General features: G+C 38.0%; 1 protein-coding gene across 1 annotated transcript in view; it reads right to left on the bottom strand.

Moving 5' to 3' along the window:
• Nucleotides 1-7,958: 7,958 nt before the first annotated feature.
• LOC126101594 (uncharacterized) overlaps nucleotides 7,959-16,023 on the bottom strand; it is a 69,723-nt gene continuing 61,658 nt past the window's right edge. Inside the window, exon 6 of the mRNA XM_049912272.1 lies at nucleotides 7,959-8,358. The gene's annotated coding sequence lies outside the window, so the exon portion shown is untranslated. The remainder of the gene's footprint in view (nucleotides 8,359-16,023) is intronic.

The following is a 16,023-nucleotide window of genomic DNA, read 5'->3' as shown; positions in this document are numbered from 1 at the left end:
TAGTGTTGCATTTATGAAAACCTCCATAGTAGTTGATTTGACTTATTTCAAAGTGTTTGTGCTTTAAAGATTAACTGCATTAAATTGTGTTAGTGAAAATTACTGGTTGTATTAATGGCAATAAGACAGTGTGTTGTCTTGAAGTTAGTTAGAATGTAAATGCACTTGAAGTCTTACTTAAAATTATATAGAGAAAATTGCCGGCATTAACTGTTTTAAAAGCCATGCAGGGTGAGCGAAATTAGTGAAAGAATAATACCAAAATTTGCATCTTGCAAATTGTCTCAGAAAAGTGTGTTAGTTTGCTTTATGGTAATGGACAGTTTTAGGGTTCCCAATTTTGACTTGCTTAAAATGAATGAAGCTACTTGAATAATTAATATATTAACTACAGTTGAAGTAAATTTTGAGTTTTGTGTACTTTTTGTGATGAAAATTGCAAAGTCAGTTTGAGAGCTCCACACCAACAATTTTGCTTATTGCAGATGAATTTAATGCAATTGCTCTTATCCATAAAAATAGAAACAATATTAGTTCTTAATGAGTGTAAAAATCCTATTGCAAGCGACTTTTGATCATATTTGTACTATTTGGAAGTAGATATTTAAATAGGAGTAAGTCCATGTCCATTTCTGGTTTAGTACTGACTTTCATAACTTTTGGTGATCACATAATTCATATATATCAAAGTAATTACTATTGAGAGGAAATAAGCCGTTAACAGTTTCTGTGAGAACTTACGTATACTGTATATAACTGCTAGGATCACTGTACCACTTGTCTGATTATGGTAGAGTTCATTGCACTTCTTTGACAAAGAAATATTGGTAGCTTTCCTTTATCATAATTCTATACAGATTATATAACAGTAATGTTTCACATTATTATGCCTAATTAGGCTGGCGGTCGTTTTTATTTCATTTAAGTAAACTTGATTGCTTAAAACATTTTCCAAATTTCAGTCTTTAGCTTTCTGGTTTCTCCTGTAGCACTGAAATCAGGTTCGATAAGTCAAACCCATTAGGTAACTCATGGTCAATTTACTCAAATCGTCGGAGAGGGTAACATTTACTGCATTGTAATACGATAAGTGGTAATACGCTGTATGTTGATACAACAGGTGATGCAATATAGTGTTATATTTGGCTTTTCCCGTGACAGTACTGAATGTTGTGTTGGGCAGTTAATGTTATAAATGACTATGGAATGCAAGCGAATTAAATTAAGGAATGCTGAAAAAATTACATTACGAAATACGACACTAAAAGCTGTTAATGAGTTTTGTTATATGGATAGCTGAATAACTGACCATGAATAATGTAGAGAGAACATAAAATTAGGACTGGCAACAGTAAGAAAAGCGTTTCTAAGAAAGAGTAATTTGTTAACATCAAAATAAATTTAAATGGTATAAGCTCTTGTTGTTGTTGTGGTGGTCTTTAGTCTTGAGACTGGTTTGATGCAGCTCTCCATGCTACTCTATTCTGTGCAAGCTTCTTCATCTCCCAGTACCTACTGCAACCTACAGCCTTCTGAATCTGTATTCATCTCTTGGTCTCCCTCTACGATTTTCAGCCTCCAGTACCAACTTGGTGATCCCTTGATGCCTCAGAACATGTCCTACCAACCGATCCCTTCTTCTAGTCAAGTTTTGCCACAAACTCCTCTTCTCCCCAGTTCTGTTCAATACCTCCTCATTAGTTAAGTGATCTACCCATCTAATGTTCAGCATTCTTCTGTAGCACCACATTTCGAAAGCTTCTATTCTCTTCTTGTCCAAACTATCGATGTTTCACTTCCATGCATGGTTACACTCCATACAAATACTTCCAGAAGAGACTTCCTGACACTTAAATCTATACTCGATGTTAACAAATTTCTCTTCTTCAGAAACGCTTTCCTTGCCATTGGCAGTCTACATTTTATATCTTCTCTACTTCGACCATTATCAGTTATTTTGCTCCCCAGGTAGCAAAACTCATTTACTACTTTAAGCGTCTCATTTCCTAGTCTAATTCCCTCAGCATTACCCGACTTAATTGGACTACATTCCATTATCCTCGTTTTGTTTTTGTCGATGTTCATCTTATATCCTCCCTTCAAGACACCGACCATTCCGTTCAGCTGCTCTTCCAGAAGTTTTAATTTCTTCTCCGTGGATTTTAAATCAATAAATCGTCACTTTGGTTATCTTTGGTAACGGAGTGAAGTGTTTGAAGTGTTGGGGGTAAACTTTATGTACAAAGACCAAGACTTGAATACAACAACCGGATTCAAAGAGATGTTGCAGTTGTTATGTAGAGGTGAAGAGACAGGCGGCAGATAGACTAGCGTAGACAGCAGCATCAAACCAATCTCCGCACCGATGCCAACGACAAGAACAACAACTTTCACCATTACAACTGACTGGGTGCATCGTGCAGCTGTGTGGTGGCTGACGTATCATTGGGTGCAAAGGCTCGGGCAGCGATGAAGGCTCAGCCGTAGACAGCGGACGCCAGCAGGGCCTGTGGCGGCCCTGTGTCTTCAGAGGAGCGGCTGGTCGGGACTCTCGGGAATCTGACCACCTCTCCACAGGCGCACTGAAGCGAAGGGCGCAGCTGGCGCTCTCATATTGGCCTGTCCCAGGCCGCGTCATACCCCGGGCCGGTCTCCAGCAGGTTACGTCAATCTCGCTCATACGTACCAGCTCTGATTAAGCTAACAAAGAAGGTGCCAGAAAACTTCCTCAAGCCATCTATTAACACCTGATAGCAACGACAACTGACAAGTGAGCAGTGAAAAGGCTTGCTTAGGCTGATGGAATGGTGACAAGGCAACGCGCCCGACTATTGTAGAGCCTTGTCAACCAATAGCACACTTCCTTGCCAGATTTCTTGCAGTCAGTCATTCAGGTACTCTTGTAGAAATGCCCATGGCATCACAGGAACGGTTAGCTAACATCAGGCACTCTTACATAAAACATCAATTGACTCTATAAACGTTGCTGAATTTGTTGCACACCAAAAATTGAGGGTAAACATCGCGTCGCTATACACGTTACTGAATTTATTCCACATGAAAAACTGAGCAGTCAGAGATAAGGAATGCAGTGGTGACGTGGGTCTTGAGTTAAATAATAATTTGCATACCGTGTAAGAGAGCGTGCAATCGCTACTTAGAAAGAGTACATTGCGTACATTGAAACAGAATCCATTAAAGAGATGCAGCACGCTGGATACGAATAAACATACCGTAACTGGTTAAAATTTGAGTCGTAACAGAGGAAGAAACGAAGCGAATTCGACGAAAGGACGTACCAGGACCAAAAGGAAGTGCTAAATTGCAGATTTCTTCTTATTTTTATTATTTTGTAAAGGCAAGAGTGGTCGTTTAACACAGAAATGTTCAGAACGTCCATGGACTTACGATAAAGGAATTTTAAGCTTTGACCCCGTGGTTGCAGAAAATAATAATGAAGTAAAGACGGTCCGCGTTTAGCAGAAGCATTGTTTTTGTTTTGTGTAACATCCAAAAAGCTGACATACACAGCAAAAGAAATCATCAGTGAACGAACAGTACTCTTCAAGAAAACATTATTCAGCACTCTAAGTGACATGACAAACAAGCACAATAAAAACTCGAACACACACACGCACACACACACACACACACACACACACACACACACACACACACAAACAAGCTGACGAAGACATATCGGAATGAATTCAAATTTCCCGGCCGCCAGTCGAAAACGAAACGGTGAAACAAGCGACTGTCAACTGCTTATCTGAAATGTAAGTTGCTCTATAAAACATGTTTAAGTATGGCAACATAATAAGATGCAGAATTCTCCGAAGAGCAGCAGAAAACGTAAGAAAACGCTGTCAAAAATACGCAACATAATTTATAAATAACAAACTACAACAAATGGTTTTCCATATTAAAGAGTTACAAAATTTTCACAGACGTCCACAAGTTATTTTAAATATAAAACCCGGCCGTTGTGGCCGAGCGGTTCTAGGCGCTTCAGTGTGGAAAAAGAACAACCAAGATACTTTTAGCAGACAAATAGAAACCAAGTGCAGGTCTGCACAAGTCAAATACACCAATACTCTTAAGACGCTATCTATATATGTAGATATAGATATACATGTTCACTTGATAACGGTCACATGGTCGAAACTGTGATATTGGGTTTTATAAACAAATAATTTTACAATCACAAGATGACCATAATGTCATTTATAAAATTGTACATAACTGTGGAACCAAGCTTCAAAGAGTTAATCTTAGTTTTTGATTGAGATTTCTCGAAAATATTACTTTGTAAGGTCACCAAAACTTTTCCATGTACACTCTTCACCATCAGATAACAAGGATCACCCACAAAGTATAAATGGAAACTATTATCATGTAATACTCGTACGTCGCAAAGGTAGAATACAGATTTTCATGCAAATTTTTTTCCATATTAGAAGTTCACTGCCAGGCCACTATGAGTGTTACTGTTGGTCTCTGTTTCCATGTCGTAACATGGGCCTTAATGTCTTATAATCTGGTGCTCTGTCAGTCAGAGTACTGAAGAAAGATGTGGTTATGGTTCCGCTCTGTTAAGTCATGTTCAAATCATGGTTCCTGTACAAAGTCTGTTGTCACTCTTACAGACGTGAACATCACTTGAAAAGCTATGGAAATTAAAGAACTACGATGTGATTAAAAGTGTGACATGGAATCTGTTTGCATTCAAGCAAACCGTAACCACATTATTGGAGAGCAATTGAGTTTGGTGTTTTTCAGCGATATATGTATATATAGGGTGTCCATAAATGTTTACCTTCATTTCAAGATCAAATAATTATAGTGTTTTTCTGTTAGAGCTGGACTAGGGAAACCACGAAATTTCTGTACAGCTTTGTCTCATTCAGCCCTTTCGCCACAAGGAGTGCTGTCCGAGCTATATCGTAAAAATGGCTTCCAGCCTCCCCTACCCCCACGCCAGGAGAAAGCTCAGTGTGTTTTGTGACTAGTAGAAACAGATCATCCGTAACTGTGCAGTGAAAATTTGTGTCCCACTATGAAAAGAAAGAAGCTAATTAGAACATTGATGGAAACTGAATACCAATGGGGTTGGTTCAGAAACGGACCATCAGCGACAGATCATCTGTTCCATAGGAGACAGTCCAGGCAGTTCAAGCCACATACATGAGGTCGCCGCAGAAATCGATTAGACAAGCCTCACGGGAGCTTCAATTGCCAAATGGTACAGTGCTTAAAGTGGTTTGCACATGTCTTAAAATGTATATGTACAAGGTCCAAATCGTTCACGCATTACGACCAGGTGTTCGTCCAAAACGTGAGCAATTTGCAAATGGACATCATGAACCGTTTGTGTGTGTGTGTGTGTGTGTGTGTGTGTGTGTGTGTGTGTGTGTGTGTGGGTGGGTGTGTGACAAGAAAATTAGATCTATAGAAATGTTCACAGTGCTTTCGTTACAAATTAAAGGGAGCAATATTAACTTCAGTAAATAACTGAACCAGTTTAACACTAATTCTAGTAAACAACTTATTGCTAATTTCACTAAACATTTGGTGGAACTTAATGCTAACTTCAGTTAACAATTCAGAATAGTGAGAGAGAAGAACGACAATAGTCTTGATAAAATCTAAGTTAAAATTGCGATATATATCATCCCAATCGAGCGCCTTAAAGCATCATTCACAATCATATCTAAAATTACTTCTAATAAATAGGTTATTGTCTGATAATAAATTACTTCTATTCCTGAAGACTTGTTTGCTCACTGTAACTATTCCTTTAATATACATTACCCTTTCGTTTTTGTCTGTTACTGTCCTTCCTACTAGCAAAATTAATTTACTTGGACTAATGCTGTATTTCCTAGTTTAATGTTTGCCTTTAATTGTCATTTCGATTCATCAATCGCCATTATTTTATTCTTGTTGGTGTTTATTTTCAGTTTGAGATTGTCAAAGGCATCAGGCAAAATCTCTGTTCTATAGTTCACATTCTTTCCAGAATCCACGAATACTGCTTTTATCATCAGCAAATCAAATGCAATGTTGAAAACAAATTTTGATCCCTTTGGTGCTGCATTTCGTTGTTTGTGTTGTATTTTCTAAAATAAAAATGGAGAGAGAGGAGAGCCTTGTCTGACATTTCTTTTTATTGTGACTCCTTTCTTAATGCCTTTTATATCTGTACTCTGATTTTTGTAAATATTGAGAAATGATCTATCTCTCCAGCCTATTCCGTTTGATTCAGTTGTACAAACAATATCTTCCAATCCTCTCTATCAAACGTTTTCTCTAGATCAATGAATGCAGCATATGTTTTCCAATTTATATGATTTTTTTCTGATATTGTTTATAGTGTCATTATAGCTTCTCTGACTACTTTCCCTTCTTTAAATCCAAACTGGTCCTCTTGTAAATGTTGGTTAGTCCTATGTATTAATCTTTCTTTGAAAATACTGAGTAAAATTTTGAAGCATGGATTATTAATATGAACATTCTATAATTTCTTGGACGTGGAAACTGATTCAGTTTTCATAATTCCATTGGTGGTATTCCATCATAATAGCAAACACACATTAATCTACATTGTTTTTCGCATTATCTCCAGCGTTCTTTAACATCTCAACTGGGAAGTTATCTGCTCCAATCACTAGGTATTTGTTCAGGTTATTTAAAGCACTGCTGAGTTTCGATCTGCTAATTGGTGACCCTGTGAAATCAAATCTACTTCTGCCATTATAGCTGTGTAATCTGAATCGTCTCCAACATCATCATCATCATATAGTGCTTCAGTATATTCTTTTAACCTAGACTAGATGGTGTTTCTTTCGGATTCAGCAAGAATGCTACCTTTTTTAATCTTCAACTACGTTCCTACAAGTTGTAAATCTAATCTGTAATTATCTAAGTTTAGAGTAGGCCTAGATATACGTTTTGCTACGTCTTCTTCCACCTTCCTACTTATTTGTCTCATCGGTTTATCTTTATCTTTAACACAGCTAGTTGTTATTTGATTTTCGATTCTTCTGTGCAGATCAAAATCTATTTTAACCATCTATTCCATTCTTTTATAAAACCCACTATTTCTTATGTCATACCTGGTTTAATTGAGGAAAGTTTCTTTTTCCCTAGTACATTCTGTACTTTTGCAGTGATGTCGTTTTCCTTCCTCCCAGCTTACAGTTTACAGAATTATTTTGTCCATCACCCCCCTAAACTTTTGACATGTGTCTTGATTACTTAATCCTGCTATACACCACTTAGTCCTATTATTATGCTTTTCAAATGTAATATTGTACTTGGCTATAACGAAAATGTGATTGGTATGATTGTCAGGGTAGGAATGACTTGATTTTATTTGGTTTGTGTGTCTTTGTTTTACTAGAATATAGACTATATTGTTTCTTAAAATATCTCTTAGTGCTTTCCACAAGTAACTTCTAGCATTCATGTTTTTCCATCCAGATGTGCCAACGCATTTTGCATTGTGATAGGTACCCACACAGGCATTTAAGTCTCTCATTACCATAATATTACAATTTTTCTTTGTTCTTTCTCATAGTTTTCCTATTTAATCATACATACCTTTGATTTCTTCATCTTGACTGTTTGTCACCGGGAACTAAACTTATGTCCACAGGAAAAACCTTTAGTTTACTATCACTAAACGCTGAATGACATGGTGGGTATGAACCACATATTTTTTATCCGTTTGAGCCCTAGAACAACTGGTACACAACCTGATATCATTGTTTTTTCACCAGCAAAGGTAACTCTTTTATTTATGTGTGTTGCACAGAAATGATTGACGTCAGAAATTGTATATAAATTTATGAAATAATTTTTACTCATTCAGTTACATTTTACTAATATATGAAAGATTACAAAATGATAATACTCTTAAAAGTGTAGCAAACAGTTACTACTTTATTGTGCATTGACAGTTCCTTTACAGTTTTCTTAGTATGCTATTTCCATAGCTTTTATAAACTTATAAAAATTATTATCTAAAATGATTTTTACTGACATAAAAATTTCAATCTTGAAATATCAGTCACCGAAAAACATTCCATACTTACATGGTTACATGCTTTGTCTTTTCATTATAGCAAATTTATATCACATTATTTTCAGCATGCATAAATTTGAAGAAAATGGTTTCCTGTAAGGTGACACATGAAATTATAATCGCCATACAACTTATTCTAAGATGAACAATAGCTGCTGTTTATTTAGCGATGTGTTGTTTAGCTTTTGTTTGAATAACAAACATTGATGAGTCCTTAATTATCTTGTCCTTAATGTTCTTCTCAGCTTGCCTCTACATCACAAGACTGCCTGAAACCAAAAATGTAGTTAATTACTGAACTGTATGTTTAAGGCATCCAGTCCGTTACCCAGTGTAAAGTTGGAAAAATCCATCTATAAGCAATTGCTATCAAAATTTTCTCTCTCTACACGAATATATAAGAAGAGCTGAACTTCAGAAACCGTTGACACTAGAGATAACCTGAGTATGATTATTGATTTATCGATAAAGGGCATCACTGGAATGACTTTTACAAACTTTAACACTTTTTTTGTGACAACAGAAATTCAGCATGGCTTGTGCATTTCCCTGTTAATATAGTGCCTAGTGCCTCAATCAAGTGCTTTCCTGTATTCTATAATTTTCATACAGCTAATGTAACTTATAAAGTCAGCCTAGATGCAAATGATCATGAATGGACTCATGTCCAAGATTTAATGTCGTTTTTCGTAAATATATGCTATGTGACCAAGATTTTATGGATATAAAATGATGGGTTTTGGTTTGTGATCATTGCAGCTAATTAGCACATTTTTTTATTTGGTAGATGCCTAATGATTGTCTATTGTTTGGCTGAAACTGGTAGTTTTGATAAACTGACTTACATATATTTTACCAAATCACGTTTTTCAAAAAAAAGGTTATGAGTAATCCAGTCTTGAGTAACGAATTGAATAAATGTGTTCTATAAATGTAATTAAACCAGTTAGGTTAACAGAAGAGTGAATATAATTATGAAGATCGTGCAAAGTACATGGAACACTTTTGTATATGGGGAAAAGACATTTTATACTGCAGCCACAAACTTTATCTTAACTGCTTGAAGCACCAATATATTAGGTATGCAACAGTTTGCTCACCTTTAGCATCTGAACCACAACTCATTGTTTCTTAACATTAAGCATAAATTTTCTTTCTTGGTTTTGTTGTGAGATTCGTGTTGCTGCAGATTAAGATAACTTTGGCTCTGTCATAAGTAGCAGTCTAATCATAAGGATATTAACCTAGCAGTATGAGGTAAACACAAGCTATACATTGTAGGTAGCAGCAGCTTGGTTCAAAGCATTCTAGGTCCTGTAATTTTACCACATTCAATATAGGGAGTGATAGTCCCAAGATTTATAGTTCATATTCACATTAAATGTGTGTGTGTGTGTGTATGTTTAGTGGTATTCATTCAAACAATTAAATGGAGTGTTGATCCCAAGATTTATAGCTCATATTCACATTAAATGTGTGTGTATGTTTAGGGGTATTCATTCAAACAATTAAAAGGTTTGTGACTGCATACTTAGTCCTACCAAGACTTCGTCTGTGATATGGAAGGCGTTGGTAAAGAACAGTGATTCTAATCTACATTTAAAAACTCTTCTTCCATCTGTAGACAGTTTATTTTCTTGGACATATTATAAATGAGTTTCATCGCTATGTATTTCACACTTTTCTGTGTCAAAATAATATTCACTTGAGGGGAGCAGAGATTATGTGCCCTAACTTGTATTTCCAAAGCATCTTTCCTTGTCTCTGTTTTAACAATACTCATCATTGTTTTGATTTATTTGTAAAAACCTATCAATTTCTAAGAAGGTAGACACATTCCAATTTTTATGCATATCTGAAGTATTTCACTGCACTGTTTATACTATCAAATTATTTCTTGATCCTTAATTATTCTCGCTATGTCCTAAATTTGTCTTTTTCGGTCAGAAGATACTGTGACCTCAAGTTTCTGTGGTTGCCAATCAGGATCAGGCAAGCCTTCACAATCATCCAGTTCGTATAAGGACTGGCCACTCATGTAATTCTGTGGCCAAGCATTGCAATAGTACTAGCTGAGCGTTATGCAACGTGGCATTCTACGTCCATGTTGCACTACGTTGCTGCAAAGTGCAGCTCACTGGGTTTTTCCACAGCCAGCCACCAGAGAGCATGCAGACAGAGCAAGAATAAATGCTCGCACCTCAGATGATAGCAACATCCATTCAGTGTTGTCCATTCGACCAGCATAGTATCAAAGCAGAATGTGCAGCAAAGCTACTACAACCTCATTAAGCGACTTGACTAGTTAGGTGAAGCCGTTGATGTAAGAGCTGTCAACTAGCACTGACGGTTATTTGGCTCAAACTAGATGCACAGAGGCAAGGTTTCCTTGTGGGTGCCATCGCCTGACACTCCAACCAGTCTCTGAGAGTTCTGGGCTCAGCTCAAGCCACTTGCATGTTCCCTCTAGGCATCTCAGGCTGTGTGCCATGTGTGCTAGCCCAGCTGCCATGCACCACTGTACTGAGCAATTGACAACCCGACATGCATCAGGAAGGGCGCCATCACTGCCAGATGCTGTGGCTGCCACAGCATTCAGTTGTCCCACTATACCTCACTCGCTGCCTACCAGGCTCATCTGGCTTCTGAACCACTATCATTAGAGTATTGTTTGAAAGGTAACTGTTATTAAAGATTCTTACTGTGAAGAAAGCATTCTTGACTCTCTACCATCTGCATTAGTGGAGAATCCATCTCACAACTTCCCACACATGCATCATTGCCATCATCAGTCCTGTCAGATAGCTGTGGGGAGCGATAGGGACCAGATGTATCTGGTTAGCAGAGTAATTTTGATGGCATACATTTCAGTCAAATAGCTGTGGGAAGTTACAGAGAGCCATTTTCAAATTGAAAGTATCAGACAGACATTGGGTGTTGTATAAATCAAATCTCAGCAGACAGTTGGCTAAAGACTTCAGAGTTTCTTGCATTGAGGAGCTGTTGTAGTTTGCAAGCTGAAATGGTAAGAAAACATGTACTTGTAAGTGAGGATGTAAGGCCATGTCATAATTTGTTAGCAACAGTGCTTATGGGAATAGAGAGCATTCCCTGCTGCTCGGTTTTGTTTTGTGCATACATACATACATACATAATAAGTCAACTTAGAGTCATGCCTTCAGTTTTCACAAGTATGCAGTCAATTCTCTCAGGAAAGCGAGATCCAAAAGAGATTCATCCAGCTACTGTCCATCGAAGCTTTAAGGGGAGCCGGAACGATGAAAATTACAAAATTAACGTTTTTTGTTTTATTTTTCATTATAAAATTAGTTGGACTTTTCTGAATAAAATAACGTTCACCCTTCTAAGTGAATGCTAAGTGTGTTTTTTATCGCTGCAATTTTGACGCGCCGCGTAAACGGTTGTAGCGACTTGGTGTGTCACCTCTCACGGCGCTGCTCGCTGCCTGCAAGCAGAGTGTCTTTGCGGAATTAGACAGTGTTTTGTTTTCCAACGTTGTATGGCCTTATCTCTGTGACAAGTGACTGTTCATCTCGGAATACATAAACGCTATACCGCGTGTGTCGACTTGTGGAGTTTGCTTTCTGTTGTTTAGCTGTTCAATTTTGCGTATTTGACGAATTTTGCTCGTACCTGTTTTACGTATTTGGTTTGTGGATATCAACATGCCCCGTTTCAGCAAACGAGTGTTTAAGAAAAGGCACAATGAGTGGAAGAAGAAATCTTTTGTTGTTTCGAAAGGAGATACTGCTCAGACTGCTTCACCGACTACTCCAAATGAATGTGACAGAACTTCTTGCAGCAAGAAACTTTGTGACACCAAAGAAAAATTTGAAAACTATGAAAGTGACAGTAATGATGTGAATGTAATAATGAATATTTCCTTGCTCTCGAAAATTTTGAAACATAGCGTATTATGCCACGTTTGCAAATAAAGAGGATTGGAATTGAAAATAACTTCACACATTGGTTTGGCATGTAAAATGTTATTGAAGTGTAACAAATTTGCTGCAGAAGTTTCGTTTTCTAATTCTAACAGTATTCCTTGTAGTGGTAATAGTGGAAAGAAACTGTATGATATAAATGTATGTATGGCTTGCATCGCATTGGCAAGGGCAGTGCTGCAGGGACAATGTTATGTGGAATTATGAACTTGTCAAAACCACCAACCAAGTTTGGATTTTATAATGAGTTGGTGGGATCTTCTGCTGAAGATATTGCTCAAGCAACAGTGAAGAAAGCAGTTGAAGAAGCTGTGAAAGATAACGGGAATTGTAGAGATTTAACTGTTGCTTTAGATGGATCATGACAATGTAGAGGTCATAAATTTTTAAATGTAGTTGTGACAGATACCAGTGGAGACAGTTGCAAAGTAAATGATGTTGTTATTCTCTCAAAACATTTTAGATGTAAGGGCAATACAAAGAACGAACATAGTGAAAGTTGTGAAGCAAATTTTCACGGCACGAGTGAAGCGATGGAAGTAGAGTGAGTGAAAGCAATTTTTTCCAGATTACAGGAGTGGTATAATGTATGATACACTAACTAACTAGGATTCTACGGGATATACAGCTGTAGAGTAACTCAAACCTTATGGCAATGCAATTAACATTAAAAAAACAGGAGTGCATTGGAGATGTGCAGAAGCACACGGGGGCTCGCTTGCGCAAAGTAAAGCAGACATTAGGATCCCAGAAGCATAGTGATGGTAAGACCCTTGGAGGAAGAAGAAGATTGACAGATGAAGCAATTGACAGATTGCAGAGGTATTATGGGTGAAAATTAGCCAAATTCAAGAAGCATTGAGTATATGAGGAGAGCAGTATGGGCATTATTTTTTCATAGTGCAACAACAAATGAGCACCCACAACATGGACTGTACCCCACAGGTTATGACTCATGGTGTGAGTGCCAATCAGGAAAGGAATATGCCCAAACAATTTTCCAAATGCTGTAATTGATGTAATTAAGCCCATATTCAGAGATTTATCACAGCCAAGCTTATTGAAAAAGTGTTTACATGGGAAAACACAAAATCCAAATGAAAGTGTAAATAATTTAATTTGGATTAGGATTCCCAAAAGAGTCTTTGTACAGATAAAAACATTGCATTTTGGAGTGTATTATGCAGTGTAAACATACAATGAAGGAAACATTATCAAATGTGATACGCTGAAACGTTTAAGTTTTCAACCAGGACACAACACCATTTCCACAATGCACCTAACTGATGAAGAAAGACTAAGAGTTGCAGGAAGAAGAGACAAAAGCCTACAACATGCAGCAAAAGTGAAGAAAAGACCAGTGAAAAGGAAACTAACACTGGAAAAATAAGAGAATGCTGATAATCCATCATATGGGGCAGGAATGTATTAAAAAACTTTGGAAGCCATTTCCTGTAACTTTAAAATTTTCATCTTTGAGGACATTTTCTCAAAAATTGCTAACAGTATATCAATGAAATTTATACACAATATGGTTTACTTCTTTTACTTCATTTTTATAACAAACTGTAAAAAAATATTGTATAATTCAAGAGGTATAGAAGAAAAAATGCAAAATTTTAGAGAAGAAAAATATGCATCCGTTTAAAAAATTGTAAAACAACAACCAATAAATATTTCTTAACATGGCATTATAACTCTGTAGAGAAATATTCACTGAACATGTAGTCCAAGTTTCAGGGCAAAATGTTTAATGGTTTTAGAAAAAAACGTTCCTTCTATTTCTTAAAATTAACATGGAGGAGATGGATCGTTCTGGCTACCCTTAACTAGCGGCACTCGTGCTTAGCTGCTATGATTTTGCTTTATACTTCTTTGATCAAGCTTTGGGTGTTCTATCTAACATTAGCGTTCAGCTCCTTAATGCACAGAGTTTCCGCCATGGTGATAATTTTTGTCCATCAGTTTTACATCTGATAACGAATTTATACGGGATGATAGTGCCTCATTATTCAACATACTTTGCATTCAAATTTGATGTCTGTTTTCCAAGACAATGTGAGTAAAAGTGTTGGTCTGCTATGCGTCTTTTTAAACTACTTTGTTTACAGTCCCAGTGCAGTGTTAGTGGTATAAATCTGCAAGGTGCAAATATTATTTAGAGACCAAGTCATCTCCCCACAAGGATGTACAATATGTGATCAAAAGTATCCGGACACCCCTAAAAACATACGTTTTTCACATTAGGGGCACTGTGCTGCCATCTACTTCCAGGTACTCTGTATCAGCAACCTCAGTAGTCATTAGACATCATGAGAGAGCAGAATGGGGCGCTCCGCAGAACTCACGGACTTCGAATGTGGTCAGGTGATTCGGTATCACTTGCGTCATACGTCTATACGCGAGATTTCCACACTTCTAAACATCCCTAGGTCCACTGTTTCCGATATGATAGTGAAGTGGAAATTTGCAGGGACACGTACAGAACAAAAGGGTACAGGCCGACATCGTCTGTTGACTGACAGAGACCGCCGACAATTGAAGAGGGTCATAATGTATAATAGACATCTATCCAATCACACAGGAATTGCATCAGGATTCACTGCAAGTATTATGACAGTTAGCCGGTAGGTGAGAAAACTTGGATTTCATGATCGAGCGGCTGTTCATAAGCCACACATTACACCGGTAAAGGCCGGCCGCGGTGGCCAAGCAGTTCTAGGCGCTTCAGTTCGGAACCGCGTGACTGCTACCGTAGCAGGTTCGAATCCTGCCTCGGGCATGCATGTGTCTAATGTCCTTAGGTTAGTTACGTTTAAGTAGTTCTAAGTTCTAGAGGACTGATAACCTCAGATGTTATGTCCTATAACATGTTATGTGCTCAGAGCCATTTGAACCACTTTTTACACCGGTAAAGGCCAAACGACGCCTCGCTTGGTGTAAGGAGCGTAAACATTGGACGATTAAACAGTGGAAAAACGTTGTGTGGAGTGACGAATCACGGTACATGATGTGGCGATCCGATGGAAGGGTGTGGGATGGCGAAAGCCCGGTGAACGTCATCTGCCAGCGTGTGTATTCAGAGGCGGTGGTGTTATGGTGTTGTCGTGTTTTTCATGGAGGGGGCTTGCACCACTTGTTGTTTTGCCTAGTACTGTCACAGCACAGGCCTACAATGACGCTCTAAGCACCTTCTTGCTCCCCACTGTTCAAGAGCAATTCGGGGATGGCGATTGCAACACGGACGAGTACCTGTTAGTGATGCACGGCCTGTGCGGAGTGGTTACACGATAATAACATCCCTGTAATGGACTGGCCTGCACAGAGTCCAGACCTGAATCCTATAGAACACCTTTGGGATGTTTTGGAACGCAGACTTCGAGCCAGCCTCACTGAACGACATCAGTACCTCTCTTCAGTGCAGCACTCCGTGAAGAATGGGCTGCCATTCCCCAAGAAACCTTCCAGCACCTGACTGAACGTATGCCTGCGAGAGTGGAAGCTGTCATCAAGGCCAAGGGTGGGCCAACACCATACTGAATTCCAGCATTACCGACAGAGGGTGCCACGAACCTGTAAGTCATTTTCAGCCAGGTGTCCAGATACTTTTGATCACATAGTGTACCAAATTAGCATTACTGTTTGCAGGATTAGACTGAGATATTCTCCCTTGGTCTTTGATGGTTCACACTTTCGTTTGAACAGATGCAACTTAAGGTTGACAACCAGCTAAGGACAGTAATGGAGGGATCTGGTGGTAGAAGTTTCTAATGTGTCCTAGTAGGACAGGAGGTATGGGCTGTTACTGGTTCACAAGCCATTATCAATTATGAACTGCAGATACCTCCAAAGACTTATGCTACGAATGGTCAGATTAAATCAACAAGCACCTTTCAAGGATACTGCAGGGACTGAAACCTAGACAGTGTATTGTGCATTTAAATGCAATTATTTTCTTTGTTAACAATA

Source organism: Schistocerca cancellata, chromosome 9, assembly GCF_023864275.1.
Source record: "Schistocerca cancellata isolate TAMUIC-IGC-003103 chromosome 9, iqSchCanc2.1, whole genome shotgun sequence".
NCBI classification, from domain to species: domain Eukaryota; kingdom Metazoa; phylum Arthropoda; class Insecta; order Orthoptera; family Acrididae; genus Schistocerca; species Schistocerca cancellata.
Note: the sequence above shows the minus strand (reverse complement) of the source record. Positions and strands in the feature narration are given on the sequence as shown.